Raw genomic sequence first — 20294 nt, forward strand, 5'->3', positions numbered from 1 at the left:
TAAGCACCTGCCTTCAGCTCAAGTCATGATCCTGGGATCCAGGGAGCGAGTCCCGTATTAGGCTCCCTGCTCAGCGGGGAGCCTGCTTCTCCCTCTGCCATCAGTATTAGAGAAATATCTCCAATGTGCCGGGCACCGTGCTAGATGGTTTAGTCCGGAAATAGAGTCATTTTGTTACTGCTAGAGCTTCTGTTTGTATTTTATGGACTTTTCTAAAGAGGAGAACTGAGGACACGGAGTTGGGGGTAAGACTCTTTCTGACTTGGTAAGCAGAGGAGAGACGTTCCTTTGTAACCAGGTGGGAGACATTGGGGTTGGTGCCAGCAAGGTGAGTGACGGCTTCATGGGCCAGTGGGACCTCTGCAGACCCAATCCAGGCTTCCCCAGTGTTGGTGCACTGACGTTGCATGATAACTCTTACCAGCATGCAAGTTGTATAACTGGTTTTATAAGGAGTTCCAAGCATTTAGTATGTCCTGGGAATTTTACACAGAAGGAGCTCCAGTTATATCGACATGGTCTGTGAAGGATTAATGACCAAAGTTTATGCGTTTGCCTACTGATGCTAAGTAAATACTATCGTGCATTACTTGATAAAGAAATAGAAACTAGCTCTAATGTTCTCTCTGGAAATGTTTACAATCGGTCTTAAGTTTATTTTGGAGGTGAATTCACATGATAGCTCTGTAGTTGGCCATGTATCGTGAACCACAGCAAAATTAGAGAATATGCATACATAAAATTCCAAAATGTGGCCTAAAAACACCCCACCTAGTCCCAATATGTGGCACCTTCTTTTTAAAAATCAATATATTGTCAGCCAAAAAATTAAAGTAACCAGAATCCCTTCTGTGTTATTAAGGCAGTAGTAATCAATCATACTTTAATTTTGAGCCTGGTGAGTTTGTGCCTTGTCAAGGCATAAAATAAAGAGAAATTTAAGTTGTTCTTAGTAGATATACTAACTTACAATTACAGAAAATAACCTCGGTCTATAGTAGATTGCACATCTTCAGAGAAAGATAAGCTGGCTTTGAGATTTCCATTCGACCACCACGATTTTAAGTTCTCTGAGGCTCTGCTGCTTATTCTAAGAACAGGAGCACTGATACCTAACTTGAAGGGTTTTTGTTTTTATCTTTCTATTTTTTAGCATAGGTAAATCAGATATCGAATGGGAGAGAACCTAATCAATCAATCAATCAGATAATGGATAGGAGAGAATTTAATAAACTGCCCGGCATTTGGATGATACTCAGTAAATATTTCCTCCTTGTTCCTTGTCTGTTGCTTTGGTTGACTCATCTTAGCATCATCTGCGTTCTTCTGCAAGGCTATCCTTCCTAGAAATTGTCCAGGGGACACAGAAATGCTGTTTGGAATGTGTTATGTCTTTCATGTTGCTTTAGTACTTGATCGGGTGGTTTCTTATATTTATTGTCACTTCTCAGTAGGAAAACATCCTTAAGGTCTTCAGTGTGTGTGTGTGTGTGTGTGTGTGAGAGAGAGAGAGAGAGACAGAGAGACAGAGAGAGAAAGAGAAAGCACGTTAGAGTTTTTTTTTTTTTTAAGATTTTATTTATTTATTTGACACAGAAAGAGACAGCAAGAGAGGGAACACAAGCAGGGGAAGCGGGAAAGGGAGAAGCAGGCTTCCCACTGAGCAGGGAGCCAGATGCGGGGCTCGAAACGAGGACCCTGGGATCATGACCTGAGCCAAAGGCAAATGCTTAATGACTGAGCCACCCAGGAGCCCCAGAGCACCTTAGAGCTGTAATGAAAATTAGACACTACCTAAAATCAGTGATTAAGAAATATTTGAATAAGTAGTGGTACAATGCATCTAATAATGCTGTTCTAGTAGAACATACAGTTCAGACAGATATTTGTGAATAGAACAGAATAGTTAAAGGGCAGGCTGAAAACAGCAAGCATAGTCTGATTTCGTTTGTGTTAACTTTCATATTTGTAAGGGATTATAAAAGGCTGACTAGGTAAACAGATCAGTTTGCCACTCTCCTTTGACCATTTTTAGCTTTCTATAATATATAGCTCTCACTCTAATAATTTAAAAAGTAAGTTAAATCTTCCTAATAAATGGATTGCCAATGAGAACAAATCATCAAAGACTGAGATGTGGTCATGGTTCTATTCTGGGGAACCTGTTGATCATTAATTAGAGAAAAATGCTGAAAATTACTCCAAGGGTCTGGCTAAAGAGGCCAGGGACAAAACACAATAGACATAATGAAATCAGAAGGAATCAAAAGTGAATCAGTAAGACAGAAAAATCCACAGACTTGGTAAATGTAAGGGCTCATTGAAAGGTTGTGAATCAGCACCTCTGGGCACCTGGACAAAGTAAGATGGAGAAACCCATTTTAAAAACAGGTGATACATAAATACTAGGAAAAGGGGCAGGAAGAAAATAGTCCAAATGGGTTCAGAAGTTCTCTCTCGCCTATAAAATCATGCATTTATTTTGCTTTATTCTTTATCTTCTCTATTTTTTTTACACTACACAAAATATTTTTATAAAGAAAAGTGGGAAAAATTATTGTAACCACAGATAAGAGACTCTTGACTCTTAATATTTCAATTAATACATTGAAAAATATGGATGCAGTGATTAATTACCTAGAAAACTCAAGGGTGAGATAATAATTTGAATGAGCTAAAAATCACACACTGTAATGAAAGAACTCATTGTCTTCTTCCTAAATAATGCAAGGTCCACATGGTTTTATTGGGCAGTTTTTCCAAATCATTTGAGAAACAAATAATTCTTTCATTATATAAAGCTTTTGAAGCATAGAAAATAAAGGAGAACTTATACTAACTCTGTCAATTTCATCTCTCTGATATAAAGCCAGACAAATAGATCACAAAATAGAAAACTGTGAACCCCAATATCACATGTAAGTCTAGATATCAACTACATACAGCAAGGAATTAAAATACTAATATACAATAAACACATTGCATTTATCACCAAAATACTAATACTGTGCAACTTTAGGGATTCTATTAATTCATTTCAGTGACAAGGAAGAAAAAAAATGATCATCCCATTAAATTAAAACTGGCACTTAATAAAATTCAACACCCACTATTGGTTTAGGAAAAAAAACTTGCTAAGTTAGTAATAGAATAAAACATCTTTAATTTGATGAAGCATCAGAAACACACAGAAAACATACTTAGTACTGAAACACTGAGATCATTCTTTTTTTTTTTAAGATTTTATTTATTTATTTGACAGAGATCACAAAGTAGGCAGAGAGACAGGCAGAGAGAGAGAGGAAGGGAAGCAGGCTCCCTACTGAGCAGAAAGCCCAATACAGAGCTTGTTCCTAGGACCCTGAGATCATGACCTGAGCTGAAGGCAGAGGCTTAACCCACTGAGTCACCCAGGTGCCTAAGATCATTCTCATTAAAGACCAGTAAATCAACTGTGCAGAACAGAGGCCAGTGCCTTATCCATTAGGCTACTGGGGCTTCTTGTGCAAAACAATTAGAATAAAGAACACCACAAGAACAGTCAAAACAAGTTAATCATTGAAGCAGAAATAGCAGATGATATGAGAAGATCTGAACAATAGAAACAAAATCGTAAGAATAGACGTAAGGCAAAGTACTCAAATTCTTTACGAAGAAAACAATAAAATTATATTGAAGGATCTAAGGCCTGAATATATGTTAAGTGTTATTATTAAAAAGGATCTGTTTGGGGTGCCTGGGTGGCTCAGTGGGTTAAAGCCTCTGCCTTCGGCTCAGGTCATGATCTCAGGGTCCTGGGATTGAGCCCTGCGTCGGGTTCTCTGCTCAGCAGGGAGTCTGCTTCCCCTCCACCCCTTTCTGCCTGCCTCTCTGCCTACTTGTGATCTCTGTCTGTCAAATAAATAAATAAAATCTTAAAAAAAAAAAGGATCTGTTCTTCCCATGTGATTAATCTAATGCAAACCAATTTAAACATCAATTAAAAATTTTTTTTTTTTTTTTTTTTTTTACAAAATGAGTCTAAAGTTTACTTGGCAGGAAAAACATTCAGGAAATGCCACAATGTGTACTGAATTATAGTATTCTTGGGAACCCACCTAAAGCAAAGTTAAAATTAAAACAGGCATAGGAACGGACAAATAGATAAATGGAATGAAACAAAGAAGCCTAGACCTATAGTTTTGTTTATGTTGGAATTGGCCAATAGGTGTTATTTCAAAGGATAGATCATAGACACTTGGAGAAAAAAGGTGGCCCACCCTATCAGAGCACATACTGAAATTCTAAGTGGATTAATGGAAAAGTCTTCAAAAACACAGTGTAACTACTGGAAGGAAAGATGGGGGGACATTTTTATAATCTTGTGATGCAGAAGAGCTTCCTAACCAGGCATAGTAACCACCACAAATGAAAAGACTAACAGATTTGGGGTGCCTGGGGGACACAGTCAGCCGAGCATCTGACCCTTGGTTCCAGCTCAGGTCATGATCTCAGGGTCGGGGGACAGAGCATCAGTGGGGCCAGACCTCAGGCTCCGTGCTCAGCAGGGAGTCTGCTCGGGATTTTCCCTCTCTCCCTCCCCCCTCCTCCCCATCACATGCATTCTCTTTCAGATAAATAAAGCTTTAAAAATATGATAAACTTCTGTACAACAAATCTGAAAGGAAACCACCGACAGGAAGAAAATGATTGCTGTTTTTTTATGTACTAGACCAAGAATAAGTATCTGTAATATACAATGAATACTTTTAGATCCAGAATAAAAATTGGCTGAATAATGATTTGCCTCCATCAGTGGACAAATAAGCAAAGGACACAGGCAGTCCATTCACAGAAAAGAAGAAACAAAAAGAGCTTGTAAACTTATTTAAATGTAGTCATCAGCTCAGAAAAGGTAAGTTAAAACAAAACAAAACAAAAAAACAAGATACCTTGGCTTTGCCTAGCACATAGCAAAATTTGAAAAGATTTCAAATAATAACAGAGCTAACCTTTCCTGAACACTTATTATATCCTATATTCCAGAAACTTCAAACCTCATTCATTTAATCCTCATAAACACTCAGTGGGGGTAGGTATTATCATTCCTATGATGCAGACAATAAATCAAGTTAGGGAGGTTGGTTAACATGTCTGTCCAAGGTCACCCAGGTAACTGGCGGGAGACCCGTAATTAGAATCCAGGTACTCTGGGGTCAGAGTCTGTGCTCCTCATTACTATATTTGGAAATAGGTGAATGGCACAGAAGGAGTAGGGTGATTATAGTATCTATCTGGCTTTTCCTAAAGAGTTTCTATGGAGAACCCCATGACAGGAGGAAACTGGTGAAGCGTGGATACTGTGGGTTTGTATCTTCTTCCATAGGGACAGATGGTTTCGGTCATCTAATGCACTACGGTAACTTGGCCTTTTTGCTAGAAAGAAAATGGGCTATGACCATCTGAGTAGTGCTGTGGGTAGACCGTGTGATGGTTTACCTGGACACATTCAGTGTCTGACCCACTTTGCACATGGTCCAAAGTAGATACCTGGTCATTGCCAGCTCTCTGCTATGCACTTGGTCATACCCCCCTGAAACCTCAGCCTTCGTGCTCCCTGGCAGAATGGGGAGCATCATTCAGAGATGACCAGGTGACATGTCACTTGGTAGGATGTGACTTGGAGTCCATGTTAATTTGTATTCTTACATTTGAAGTGTTGGTTCCTTCTTCCCTTTGACCTTTAGCTCTTCTGAATCGTAGACAGCCAGAGAGGAGGGAGCCAGCTATGGGCCAGACATCTGATGTGGGGCACTGATGGCTAACAGACACAGGTACTTCCAGTAGGCACCAAACATAACAGTTGTGGGGGCGGGTCTCCTCCCTGTCTCTCTGTGTCCACCTTCAAATGTCCTCTTCAATAGCTCCTCTTTTCCTTTTCCCATCTCTTACTCTCTTTACTCCTTGACTTTGTTCTTTCTCCTCCCTTGGTGACAGCCCTGACTAACAAAGTGGCTGATTCCACCTGGAAGGTATTGCCTGCTTTTAAGACAAAGGTGTTAAGAGCTGTAATGAAGCAATGCTGTTGGGTGTAATTTTGACAAGAAACAGTTATTTTGGCAAAGAGGCTTTGGGCCAGCTGATACTTTGGGGACTGTTTGTTGACGCTTAAATCTATGTGCCGTCTTATTTGGAGTCATTTGAAGTCCTAGATAGAGTAACTTAAAATAGCAAAACCTAAGACACTAGGGAAATTGCACTGCTGCAAAAATATCTATGGAGAAATAAAACTATACCAGACAAAATTCCATTGGGAAACTACTGACTTAACATTAGCAGAGAAACGGAATGAGCAGAGGTACAAGAGACAAATGACTGTATTGTAGTTTTTGTGTGTGTGTCCTTGTCTGTGCAGGTATGTATATACATACGTATCTATACACACACATACACACACACCTCCCCTGCCCCCTGGACTAAATCTCGGCATTGTAAACATGCAAGGAGTAAGAAGGTGTGTTCTTCAAATTTTTTTCATCTTTTTAATTTTTTTTAAGTACAAATTCAAAACCAGGAATTAGATACAATTTCATTTGAAAAGAAAACAGTCCCCAGACTCTCGGGAGAGTCTTGCAAAACAGTCCTGACACCTAGACCACCATTTTGTTTTGTTTGACGGAAAAGTTAATTTCAAATAGAACCATGTATTTTCATTTAAAAAGTGTATTTAAAACTGCACAACTTGTGGTCCAATGGGAACACCTCCTGCTTCTTAACATATTTTGAAGTAGATCGAATAGAGTAGGAACATTTGATCCATTTCAAAAGACATTTCACACTTATTTGCTTAAAATGCCCTTTAAATATCAACAAGAAGGCATTAAATCCCTGGGATTTAGCTTGAAACTGTAAATTGCACAAGGAAATGCAGGAGAGAGAGCATTAACCTACACATGTTTGGTCAAAATAGAACTTTCAGATTTCATTGCAAGCAGTTCTGGATTTTAGCAAGTCACATGCATTTTGTTAAATCTCCCTTCCTCAATTTTTAAAAAGATTTCATTTATTTATTAGAGAGAGAGAGCATGCATGAACACGAGTGGGAGTGTGTGGATGGGAAGGGCAGAGGGACAAGCAGACACCCCGCTGATCGGAGAGTCTGATGTAGGGTTCAAACCCCCAGGACCCAGGGATTGTGACCATATCTGAAGGCAGATGCCTAACAGACGGAGCCACCCAGGCGCCCCTTACCATAATCTAAAAACCAACTCTACTGTAATCTTCTCAGAGGATGTGTCCAGTTTGCATGCTTTCCTTAATCATGACTTGCCATCACTTGCTAAACAGGGCCCTATCCTTAAAATATTGTACCACTATTCAGCATACTCCAAACTGGCACTAAAAAGAAATCATCTAAGAATAGCTTTAGTCAACAGGGCTGACAGCAGATCAGAGAGCGAGAGCTATGGAGAAAGAACAGACTCCCTGCTTGGCTTTACATTATAATCATCTGCACTGGGGCAGGATCCTCCTCACCCCAGAGGGGGCCAGATTCTCCTGGTCTGGGAGGGGGGGCCTGGAAATGGTTACTTTGTAAGCCTTCAAAGTCACCGTAATTGACAGCTGAGTTGGGAACTGCTGAATGAAGCTTGAGTCTATACGTGTTAAATGTCAAAACAAAGAAATGGACAGTAATTGAATTTATCCCACTTGCCAAAGAGACGGGATAGATATCATGTAAAGAACATTGTATTAAAAAGAGGAAAAAGCCTATAAAAGAAAGGTAGACACTAGATGATAGGAGAAATGTGTGGATGATTCCATATTTTCTCTAATAATTGTTTACGTTTTCATCATTCCTAATAAAGACATGTTTTCCTTAATGGTAGTGTTTAGAAATTAAAAAAAAAAAATCTCATTCTTACTAGATTCTGGCTCAAGTGATCTGTTTGCAACTCTGTTTCCATGAGGACTGACCAGTAAGTTGTTTATATTCCCACTGTGCCTAGTTTCCATGCTGCTTTCCACAGTCTCCTGGAATGAGACAAATTCAAGCTGCTTCCTCTGGGGGGTGCATAGTTATAGGAGTATATATATATTTGTGAACTCCCAAGCCTGTGTGTGAAGACATGAATGCGTGTAGACACGTGGGTGTCTATACTGGCCTGGTGGCCAGTGTTGTTAGCACAATATCACACAGGAGACTTCTCCATACACCCCTTCCCTTTGTAACTGGTTCTGACCCTGTGAACTCCTCAAATGCTTCAGCCTCGAGTTAGCTTGAACAGGACTATCAGAAACTCTGAAAGACCCTCACATGCGATCTTTTCTTGGTAACACTGAAGATTGAGAGATGAACACTTTTTTTTTTTTAAATCCAAAAATGATTTGGGAAAACTTGAACAGCAGGTGGAAATGGCATGTATTGGAGGGCGGAGTAGGTATTGGGGAAGAAACACAGAGCTTTACAACCAGACAACATATGAACTCTATTCCATTAAGGTTCTACTCTGATGGCTAATTTTATGTCTCAACTGGACGGGGCCACGGGGTGCCTGGATGTTTGGCTAAATATTGTTCTGGGTGTGTCTGTAAACATCTTTCTGGATGAGATTAACTTTAAATATAGAATGATCCAATCAATTGAAGACAAGAATAGAACAAAAACAAGTTGAGTGAGAGAGAACTCTACCCTCCCAGGGACATCCATCTTTTCTGGACTCACTGGGGCTGAAACACTGGTTATTGTGTCTCGTGCCTGCTGGCTTTCAGGCTGGAAATATACGTCATCTGACCTGGGTCTCTGGCTTGCCAACTTCAGGGTTTGAGGCTTATCATCCTCCTTAATCATGCAAGCCAACCACTTAAAATAAATCCCTTTAGATGAACAGATAGATATAGACAGATAGATGTATCTTAGAGGTGCTAGTTGCCAGTACTGGTATCTTACAGGTGCTAGAACAATGACAACAACAAAACCATTTTTGTATAGGCACTGATTGGAATACCAGTTCTGTTTCTCTGGAGAACCTTGGCCAATACTTATACAAAAATGGCTTCAGTGTGGGCATGTTCCCAGTAACTGTAAGATGAGGCTACAGATGGTGGCCGTGTTGTCTTCACTTAGTAATGATACCCCACTCTTTCCACCGTGCCCCACTCTCTTGAGAATCCCTCGGAAAGAGGATTGGCAAAGGTTAGAAATTCTAGAATGGTGTATCCTAAGAGGAGTAGAAAGTCTTTGCATATATGTTTAATTTCTAAGTTGATTTACAAATTGGGAAAGTGGTAATCCAGTGTGCTGTGTCGATGTGTCTCAGCTTAAAAGCAGATGTTTATTCCATAGGCCTGGGACCAATTATTTGTGTGACAGATTACAGGGGCCCGATGAGCTGTCAGTGCTGTATTTCATTCATTCTTGGATTCATGTTATTATGTCTCTTTTTTTCTAGTTGAGATTGTCCTTTTGAGCTTAATTTCTGCATCTGGTTTCCTGAGACCAATTTGGAAAAATTAGGCCAAACACTCAATTCTCACTAAGATGGCCAACTACTGATTAATAAAATATTTTTGATCCTTGAGTGGAGCTTACAAAAGTCCAACTCTCTGGAGCTCTATAGTGCAGTAGCCCTAAGGGAATGTGACACGTGCAATGAAAAACAGCTTTATGTTCCCTTTCCAGACCCTGAATGACTGGGCTCAAATCCTTGAAACCAGATTATAGAAATTGTGATTATATGCTAATTTTCACACCTTGGCATAAACTGTCCTTATAAGTTCTTTCTCATTATGTCTAGTCAGCCCCTGAGTTCTGATACTTGCCCTTCTTTTGAATTCCCACGGCCATTAATTACCATGTATGCAACTATCATTTCATACCTGGGTTGTTGTCTTACCTTGGCCTCTGACCTTTTTTCTAACTAACATCCTCTGTGTTAACACTCGTTAATTTTCTCGACCATTTTATTATGTTACTTTCCTATTCAAAGACTTCCCATGGCCCCATATTCTGCAGTGCTGGCAACCAATGTCATCACCTATCAAAAGTACCCAACTTTGTATTAATTTCCAGGGGATAACTTTCCTCTACTCAGACTGGTCTAGAAGCCTAGGAGTCCAGAGAAGATGGGAGATGGGGGCTCTAGAGGAGCAGCATCCCAGCAGGACAGAGTGTTCTTCCTTTATGATGAAGTCAGCACAGAAGAACTCTAACAGGCCCCTGTGCACTTTAGGAAGGAAACTCCATGTGTGTTGCTGAGAATGTGTTGGAGGCAGAAAGGTTAGTGTAGGGACTGGTGGGGAAATGAAGAGAGGGAGGACCATGCCCTTGCCAAGGACGGACACTCATCTTTTTATCTCCAGCCCTTCCACTGAGCCTGGAACTTAGTAGACACAGTTAATACATATTCGCTGCACTGAATGGGAATTTCATATAGCCTCTCGGACTACTCCACACTTGGTTCCCTCCTAATTTTCTAGTTTCACCACCTAATAATAAAGCACACAGTATTTTCCCCTTTGTTGTTCATTCCTTGATTCCCAAGTGGGGATCATGGCCCAGTAGACACACCATGGGATCATGGATTTAGACTGTCTCAGGTTCTAATGTGGGGGCTCTACCCTTAAGAGCTTTGTAAACTTGGCTGAAGTTGTTTTCACCAGATCCCAGCTTCTTCTTTTCAACATTGGGGATCAGGATGCCTGTCTCATGGTGTTGCCATAGTGATCTGAAAGGATAGGACAAGTACACAGCCCAGAGTGGGGTACCGGGCACTCAATGCTGTTTTTCTTGGCCTCTTCTACCTCCTGTCCTGCTCTCCACAGTTAGATGGCTCTGTTATCCAGCAAACAATAGTGTGAATCTGTTCTGTGTAGAGCAAGGTGGTAGGTCTGCACACTGAAAAAGAAATAGGATAACTTTCTTGTCTTTCAGGAACCCTCAGTATAGCACAGAAAATAGTATTCCTTCTCCAGCAAAGTAAGAGACTTTGGAGAAGGGAGAGAATAAATACCCTAAGACTGAGATAGGAAACCTGGGGAACCCTTCCTGGGCCCCTTGAAGTTAGGAACGAAAGTGCAATACATCTTTGTATCCAACACAGCATCTAGAATAATGCTGAATACAAGCATGGAGTCCATCAGTCAGTCCCAGTGGACAGATTAACGCAGCAAACCCAAGGGATCGCCTTCCTTCCCTTCCAACCAGCAGCTCCCCTTGAAATAGACACTAATCCCTAGCTCTTTCCTCCTCCGTCCTGATGCTCTGCTTAGCCCCTGCCCCCATAATTTTCTCTTCAGGGGTCTTCTGCTGTGCCCCTGTGGGGGACTGATTTGGGCACAGGTTATATTATCTCATACCTATGTTTTTGTCATGCTGATAACCCTGCTATTTTTTTTTTTAAAGATTTTATTTATTTGACAGACTGAGATCACAAGTAGGCAGAGAGGCAGGCAGAGAGGAGGGGGGGAGAAGTAGGCTCCATGCTGAGCAGAGAGCCTGATGCGGGGCTCGATCCCAGGACCCTGAGATCATGACCTGAGCTGAAGGCAGAGGCTTAACCCACTGAGCCAACCAGGCGTCCCTAACCCTGCTATTTGTAAGTGACTTTGAGTCCTGATGTTCTTTGTAGTAACCATGAAAACAACACAGGCCAAGAGGCTTGCCCTCTGGTGTGAAGATCCAGATTTCTATTCTGTTACCTTGCTAATGACCCAGGTTCCTTCCAATTATTTTATCCCGGCTTAATTAGGAGCCCTTGCCTGTGATGGAGAACATCTCTGCCTTGGAAAAGCAGGGCCATGTACTAACATTATTGGATGATTCCTGTTCTGGCCAGGACACCTGTCTTAACTCTCTGTTCTGTAGCAAGGGACAGACAGGGAAGAATCTGCTAAGTGTGATGCTCAAATGTCTTTAATAATCATTCAAAATTAATAAGTAAATTCTTCCTCAAAGATCAGACAAATAGCCATCATTCAAATACCTTACATTTTCCTCTTGTTCCCCCCGACACCTCTATCCTTGGCCATTTTCCTCTCTGTCTTCTCTTCCCTACCGTCACAATCGACTTGTCCTAAATGCCCTTCTTGGTGGGCTTTGCCAGGCTAGTTAATTTGCTAAGCGATTTTAGGCTAATGTGTTCCTGAATGTCAATACCTCACAGTGTCTCTATCACTCATGCCCTGTCTCCCAAATAAAGTGTATTTTAACAAGGAACTTCTGGAAGCATGCTCTTGTTATCCTAAATGAATAATTCCATTGAGGCTGGTAGAGCTGCTATTTGGGAACTTCTGGGTCTCCATTTAAAGCTCCAAATTAGGGCAGTTTAAATCTGGGGCTCCCTGAGCATTTACAGACCTAGCAGCCCAGTTCTTCTTTCCCTGGGGAGAAGGGTGTGGCCTCCAGGTAGGAGGTGCTGTGTTCGGACCCTCGCAGAATCTGGGCATGAGGAAGCCAAGTCATTCAGGGCAGTTACTGAGGGCTGGGGGTCTACACTTGGGTTCTTTCCCTAACAACAACCAAAATGTCTTTTGTCCTTGGTGAAACTCAGTTCTTCTCTGTCCAGTAGAGGACCTCAAAATTTAGCTCCAGTTCCAAGATCCAGTGCGTCTCCATGCTCTGGTCACACTCTGTCTGCACAGTGGTGTACACCAGACTGTTGGGGTTCACTACTGTCTTCACCACTTTCCAGCCCTGTGACCTGGGGCAAGTTTCTCCATGGTCCTGAGCTTGACCTCTTTTTTGGGAAAACAGCATAGCCATAGAACCCATTCCACAGAATCCCATAGGGTTGAACAAGTCCATCTCTGTGCTTGGCATGTGGCAGGAGCTATGTCAGTCCGGAAGAGCTATTCCTCATGTCATTGTCATGGTCGTCATCATAGGGCACCGACTCTAACTGGCCAGCAGTCAATGCCTGCCTTGTGAGGCTTTGCTGGGAACCTTCAGGCAAGAGGCTACCTGACCTGGTCATGCCCATGTGCCAACACAGACTCTTGCCGCATGGTGTCAGCATCTGATCTCTGACTGCCGGGGAAAGTAACCAGAGGGATTAGGGCTTAAATCTAAGAAGCCAACTTACTTTACGCAGAAGCCCCCAGCTGGAAAGAGGAACCCTAAATCTAGTCCTAACAGAAAAGCTAGATGGAAGAATAAGAAAGATCACTTGAGAGGAAGAAGGAAGAGTTGCCTCGATACAGAAACCCTACAAACACCCAGCCGATGTTCCAGGAGGGAGCCCGGCTCCCTCTCTTCACTTCTTGGATGTGCCATACTTGAAATCTTTGTAGTATCCTTTCCTTTGAGGATTCCTATGGGACTAGTTTTCCTCTCACCTTCTGCAGGGATTCTCACCCTCTCTTCCCAGTTTCATCTAACCTCTTAGTTACTCATCACCGGGGCAGTCACGTCCCGCACGGTAGGTGAACTCCGGATGTAATGCGCCTCCGCTTTGAGAGCCCCGCTAGGCTTCTAGACTCTGTGTGAGCGTCTTGCATCTAACCAGCTTCTCACAGTTGGAATGAGATGTGATGGCTGAGCTACCTTGAAGAAAGTAGGCAGGCTGCATTGACCATGAGGAAATCTGGCTTTAAAAAAGTCTAGGGGTCCCTGATGGCACAGGTGTGACTGACACAGGTGAAGTGTCTGACTTCTGATTTTGAGTCAGGTCATGATCTCAGGGTGGTGAGATAGAGCCCTGGGTTGGGCCCTGCACTCAGTGGGGAGTCTGTTTCAGATTCTCCCTCTCTCTTTGCCTCTCATGCTCTCTTTCTCTCTCTCAAATAAATAAATAAATCTTTTAAAGAAAAGTCTAAATGCTTCTGTCTAAAATGCTTTGTAAACTAGAATATTCTATAGAAATAAGGTAGCAACAGTAGTGGATTCTGCTATGTTAAGTATAGTGTTCTCTGAATCAGTTGAGCACCCCAAAACAATGCTCATTTTTAACTACTGGAAGAAGAGGGGACATTACTACATCACCAAAGGTGAGATTTTATACAATTGCAAACCAGTTTTCTCTCTTGGTCATTCTGTCTGGCCAAATTGTCATGTGCTAATTCCATAGCCATATTGTTGCTGGGGGCAGAACACTGTGCACACCCTTGCAGACTGGAGGGGATTATCTCAGTCCATACTATGGCCTTCCTACTCCTTTTACCAGGGATGGAGCCCTGTTGAAATAAACCTGGTGAATGTTTTCCACAGGATCACTAATACCCTATAAAATTCCACAGACATAGCTGTATAAGGAAAAGAAAAAAGCTGAGTTTATATATCTTTAAAAAATTAAATTAGTGGGGAGCCTCAGTGGCCTGGGTGGCTCAGTTGGTTAAGTGTCTGTCTTTGGCTCAGGTCATGAACCTGGGGTCCTGGGTTGAGCCCTGCATGGAGTGGGGGGGTTCCCTATTCATCAAGGAGCCTGTTTCTCCCTCTCCTACTCCCCTGACTTGTGTTCTCTTTCTCTCTCTCAAATAAATAAAACCTTTAAAAAAATCAAATTAGGGAGCTCAAGTTACCAGCATATTTCAGTCAAAGCAGCCATTATTATAAAAGGCAATATTTAAATTTTTGATTTGGGTGAATCAAAAATATTCAACACAAAACCTTAATTTATCCAATTAAAGCTTCTATGTAGTTTTTAAGACTGAGATTCAGATTAGATTAAGTCAGATGGACTCAAATGATAGATGAGCCTCTCTCCTGATCTAATCAGCAGGAAACACTCCCTAACAATCACCTGCATCTTATAGGATCTGCAAGGAGCAGATGGGATTCAGATTTCTAATAGGTAATGTCACTGCAGTGGTGTCTCCCCTTTTCCAGATGCTTTTCCCCCGGGTTGGGGTGGGGGGGGGCGGAATTGGGCTGTTAGAACTACACTTCAGAGGAGCCTGGTTACTGTTTCCATGAGTAAGATCAAATGGTGTTTATCCTCCATCGATCAATACCATCTTGTTTGAACTGATTGAGTCATTTAGAGACACATAAGGTAATGACAACAATTGTGCAACAGTACCCAGCGTCCTCCCCAGCCTGCTGAGGGATGACAGTATTTTAAAAGAGAGTTATTGAAACAGATTTGTAACATCAACTGGCTGTGTGATGAAATGAACACACGCCACCACAGACTGCCCGGTGGGTTTCGGGGAAAAGGGCATTGGGCTACTTTAGCTAAGAGTTTCCTTGAGCAACATTTTCTGAAATAAAGCATGCTATGTTGTGTTTTTGTTGCTGCTGTCTTTTTATAATAAGAGAAAATAAGAGGTTCTGTCTTTTTGTCTAGAACACGGTTATTCTTGGTGACTAATCAGAACTTTTGTTATTTATGTATAGTTTTTGATTGACTATATCAGTAGAGTTTTTTTATTATTATTATTCTATCAGTAGAGTTTTGACAGAGCAGCTACTAGGTAAGTTTGGAAAGCCTCTGGATATTTTTCTGGAGATTGTTACAAATAGAGAAATGGGAAGGGGAAGAGAGTTTCACTGAATTCCTACTGAACGCCAGGGACTGGCTTCAACTGTTTTGCTGTGTCATCTCATTTAATCTTCACCGAATTCTGCAAGGTGGCTTCTACCCCCATGGCAAACTCAAGGAATCTGAGATTCAGGGACATTAAGTAGTGTGCCTGAGGCCACAGAGCTCGGGGACTTGGGAACCTGCCTTCCAGCCACCCTCTGTCGGGAGTCCAGTGTTCTTTCTAGAATGAATTTGCAAAGTGTCTAAAAGAGGCATGGTCCTATTTGATGGAAGACAGCTAGACCTTCAGGTCCCTAGATGGTTTCTCTGGTAGTTTCAGTGGGTTCTGGTTTTATGAACACTGGGTGTGAGCTCTCGAAAGGATTTATTCTTTCTTAACCTGCATTCTGAGGAATCTCTTTCTGAGACACGTTAATAGACGTTCCTAAAAGCCGTTCTGTTGTAAACGAAGCGAGGAAACGAAACATCTCGCACTGCCCAACGCTCACCAGAAATGCATACACGTACACACACAGTAACGCCCCAGTGCCTGTGAAGACAGTTACAATGGTGACACAGTTGGGCTCCGGGGTCTGTCCACCTGGCTGGGGAATCTGGCTCATTGTTCCCCGCCTGGGTGATGCTGAGTCTGCGAGGTAAAATGTTATTATAGTATCTACCTTACAGGACTATTTGAAGAATAATATAGACGAACCCTGGAAGGTGCTGAGGACGACGCAGGCCCATATAAGGCTCAACCAACATCTGTCATTGTTAGTTTCACTCCAGACGTTCACGTGATAACAAGACCTGCTTTAAAGTATCTGACTGCCTTTCCTCCACTTGACAACGGGGTCACTTTTTTTTGAGCCACACTTACGAACATCCACTGACTACAGGGTAGGAAATGTCACGTTTGAAACAGCACAAAACAATTTGGGATTAGCCCAGTTAAAAGTAATAACTAAATATTCAGCGTATTCCTATCTATCATGTCGGTTTGTATTTGCCCACCAAGTTTTTTTTTTCTTTTCCTCTCTTTTTCCAAATTTCTTTCCCCTTCCCTTATACCCGATAAATAATAAATTGGGAGAGCAAAATGTGAGAATTATCTCAAATGGGCACTATCAATAAAGTTCCAGAAAATACGGCCCTAAAATGTGAACCCATAAGTCGTCTCTCTATTATTCTGTATTTCGCAGGGGAAGGTCTTTGCCCTGCAACAGGTCCGTGTTTATTCTAGAGATAAACAGGTCCGTGTTTATTCTAGAGCACTCACTGTTCTCCCCAGACCTCTGTTCCTACTGTGTATGTTCCAGCACAAAATCATGAAGGATGTTTCAGACCAGACCAACACACCTTTGAAGCTTCTAAATTCTAACGAAAGTTGAGCTTGTCAGTGTACATTTTGCAAAACACTAATCTTGCACAGGGCACAAATAATTCCGTGTTCCTTCCCTTCTGGAAAATAAGCAAGACATAGCTCAACAGTCCTCCTGTAAACACTCTTGTTTAACCTGGAGCCCGTTCTCCTTGGAATTCATTCTCGTAATTGTGGAACAAAAGTATTTCAATCAGAGTTGAAGATTTCTGGCAGGAATGGATATTCCTGTTATGTGCTCTGACATCTTTCTTAAGATACAATCATAGCCTGTTTTGGTTGCAAATCCTCTTTCTGGACTGAACAAAATGATCACGGGAAAATATATCCACTGCAGTCCCGTCGCCCAAACCAGCCCGAGAAAAAGTTCTAATAATTAGCTATGCCCCAGGCTGAGATTTTAACACATTCAAAGCCAGTTATTTTCCATGTCTGTTTTTGTTTTCTTTCTTCTTTCTTTTTTCTTTTTCCTTCCTCCTCCCTTCCTCCCTCTCTTCCTTTCTTTTTTTCTTTTGCTAGAATGAAAAAGGGAACAGCTTAAGGCGTTCCTTTGGTGAGTAGGATTCTGGCCAAAGAGATAGCAAGAATCCACCAAGATGACTTTGAGTGGGTTTCTTTTCTTCGGGGCTTTGTGTTTGAGATTTTGGGTGGTTGCGGAGGGCAAAGGAGAGGGAAGGAGAGAACTGAAAATACGAAAGCTAAGGTAGGATAGGAATTACGACCTACACAGAGAAATCAGAATCTACCACTGATGTTAATGCTCTTCTTGTAATTACATTTTGTATATTTCCTGGGGTCCTAGGACCACAGCCCACAGTCAACCCCAACGCTCCCAGCTAAATAAACTTCTCATAAACGTTAGCCGTACTCTTGAACCCAAGGCGTTAGCCGTACTCTTGAACCCAAGGCGGTAAATCTACTTTTTTGGCTCAGAAATAGATTAAATCAAGGACCAGAAGAGGCAGCCATTTCATCCTGAGATTATGTGACTCTTGAAGTATATTCTCTTGTTTTCAGGTTGCTCCATTAGTATAAACCCAGCCAGAAAGCTCCCTGCATAGGCAGTAGGATAGAAGCTCTTCTCGCTGCGTTCCCACTGAGCCACAATGCACAGTTTCACAGAGTTGAAGCAAGAAATAGCCAAACACATGGACCGTACCTGAGTGATTGCAGAGGTCCCCACCCGGAAAAGGTTTCCTTGATTGTGGCGAGTTCAACGTGTCACTCTGGTTATGCTCTAATCAACATATCAAACTCCAAAGGTTCAGTGGCTTTAGGTTTGGTTTACAATTCCTGGGAGTTAAACTTTAACTCGCCCTGTCCCTTGCATCCATACAGCCCTTTGACCAGATAACTGGGTCACGGCAGCCGTAGAATCTACAAAAGGGCCAGGCTCCTTAGTGGACGACATTAAAATATATTTTGTGTTAAAAACCGTTGATGTGAATATTGCTTTTGAAGCTGTTGTCCTGAGTTACGTGTTTTAAAAAGCGGAACTCACTGTAGTTTGGGCAGCTCGGCTTTAATTTACGTTAGTTCCCCTGCTCTCTGTTCGGTGGAAGGGATATTAAGTCTAAGGGGAAATCGGGGAGAGCCTGGCTTTCTTCCTTTTGTTCATGCTGTTTTAGATCACTGTTTTGCACGGAGTAAAGTGTGAAGTTTCAGGTCAAGTATGCAGATAAACGCTGGCTTACAAAAACTGAAATACACAAAACATTTACATAACCAAGTAAATAGGGGCTGGGGAAATGGGCTTCTTTTTTATGCAAGCTGCTCATCTGGGTTTTAAGAGGGCACCAGCTGTGGACTGGGTTATGTGAGATCCAAAGCTATTGTTCCTGGCTTGAAACCTCAGTGGTAACCCTGATTTTTGAAGAATAAAGGAAGGGACATTTTCAAGAACTAACCTCGAGATTCTAAGTTCTTCATTAAGAGCTCTAGTCTATAGAGGAAGATCCTAAAGGTATAAAGCCCACTTAAAAAAAAAAAAAACAAAACAAAACTCAAAGCCCTCCCAATTTTGAGTACATTTTGCCCTGAGGGTTTAGAAACCGCAGGCCCCATAGAATAGAGGCTACCCTCACCTGGTTATGCTTTTTTTAAAGCTTTTCTCGCTTTAATTGTTCATCTGCATCATAAATAAAGTCCAGTATTCCTGAGATAGGAACCACTGCAATAAGAAGGGAATGAATAGGTTCTCCAAATGAAGATTGCTGCTTAATTATGCCTATTGCCCTGGTCCTCCGGTGTAAACTTTGCATTTCCCAACCTAATGCTTGGCAGCACCAAGACGTTTCAGTAATGGTTCATCGTAAACCCAACATTCTCCATCTTCATGAAATAACCTTGTCTCCCACTGAATTTCCTTCTTCCTTTCCTGAGCTTCTGCTCTTTGTCTTTCTTCAAGTCTATGCTTGGCTCCGGTTGCTGCATCAATGTCTCTGATTTTTAAGTTGAAAGTGACATCCTTCCAAAGGCAGCGGGATTCATACTCATTCTGATCTTCCAACTTCCTCACTTTCTCCTTAATTATAGGCAACTTCTTGGTATCTATAAAAACTGCATTTTTTCCCTGTTGCATATTTTGCATACATTAAACCATTCCATTCCCCTTCAACTGAGCAAAAAGACTTCTTATCATTTGGAGAAAAAATCTCAGAAGTAATTCTGTGCTTCTTGTCCCCATAGAAAGGTTTAGTGTGGAAGACGATATTTGCACTATAGCCAGTTTTGGAACAACTGATGTTGCATTCTTGCGCCTACTTCCACCCAGGGCATTGTGGGGATAGATAGTTCAAGTAAGAGGAGTCAGATTTTCTAGGAGCCAACTATTAACAGAAGCATGCGGGCCATGAAAACGCACAGAATGAACAATCCTTCCATCGTATGGACATAGAGAGAGAGGCATCAACCAAGCACACCGGAATCTAAAATGCAGGACAAAATGCCTATTGCTGGAATGTTCGTTCTGCTACCGGTTTTCAGTTCTCAGACGCGTGCAAGCGTTGGTTGGTTATCTCTACTTCTTCCAAAGTGTTGCAAGACCGGGGTGACAGAACACGTGCTTTGCCCTGGAGTTGTGCCCTGGAGTGAGCTCATGGGGGTGGGGGTGGGGGCACTCAAGTTCCCCACAGACCTACAGATGCATGAAGGACACACCCCTGAACAAGACCCTGGGACCGGCCCCCACTGAGCAGTTTCCCTGCTTTTTTTTTGGAGAAATCTCATTCTGGGCATTTGGTGTCATTAAGATATTCCTGGAACTGGGGTGCCTGGGTGGCTCAGTGGGTTAAGCTGCTGCCTTTAGATCAGGTCATGATCCCAGGGTCCTGGGATCGAGTCCTGCATTGGGGGGGGGGATCTCTGCTCAGCAGGGAGCCTGCTTCTCCCCCTCCCTCTCTGCCTACTTGTGATCTCTGTCTGTCAAATAAATAAAATCTTAAAAAAAATAAAGATATTGCTGGAAAGCTCTT

The 20294-nt window shown here is 42.0% G+C and overlaps 1 protein-coding gene across 6 annotated transcripts in view; it reads right to left on the bottom strand.

The window, feature by feature from the left end:
- Positions 1 to 18079, bottom strand: part of A1CF (APOBEC1 complementation factor) — a 77568-nt gene extending 59489 nt beyond the window's left edge. For 2 of the 6 annotated variants that reach the window (XM_082721323.1, XM_082721319.1), the window contains exon 1: positions 17981 to 18079. The gene's annotated coding sequence lies outside the window, so the exon portion shown is untranslated. Of the gene's footprint in view, positions 1 to 4031; positions 4086 to 7904; positions 7928 to 10746; positions 10770 to 17980 lie in introns of those variants that run through there. The other 4 variants (XM_082721324.1, XM_082721321.1, XM_082721322.1 and 1 more) reach the window with 4 other exon arrangements.
- Positions 18080 to 20294: the final 2215 nt, after the last annotated feature.

Source organism: Mustela nivalis (genome assembly GCF_964662115.1).
Source record: "Mustela nivalis genome assembly, chromosome: 2".
Lineage (NCBI taxonomy): Eukaryota > Metazoa > Chordata > Mammalia > Carnivora > Mustelidae > Mustela > Mustela nivalis.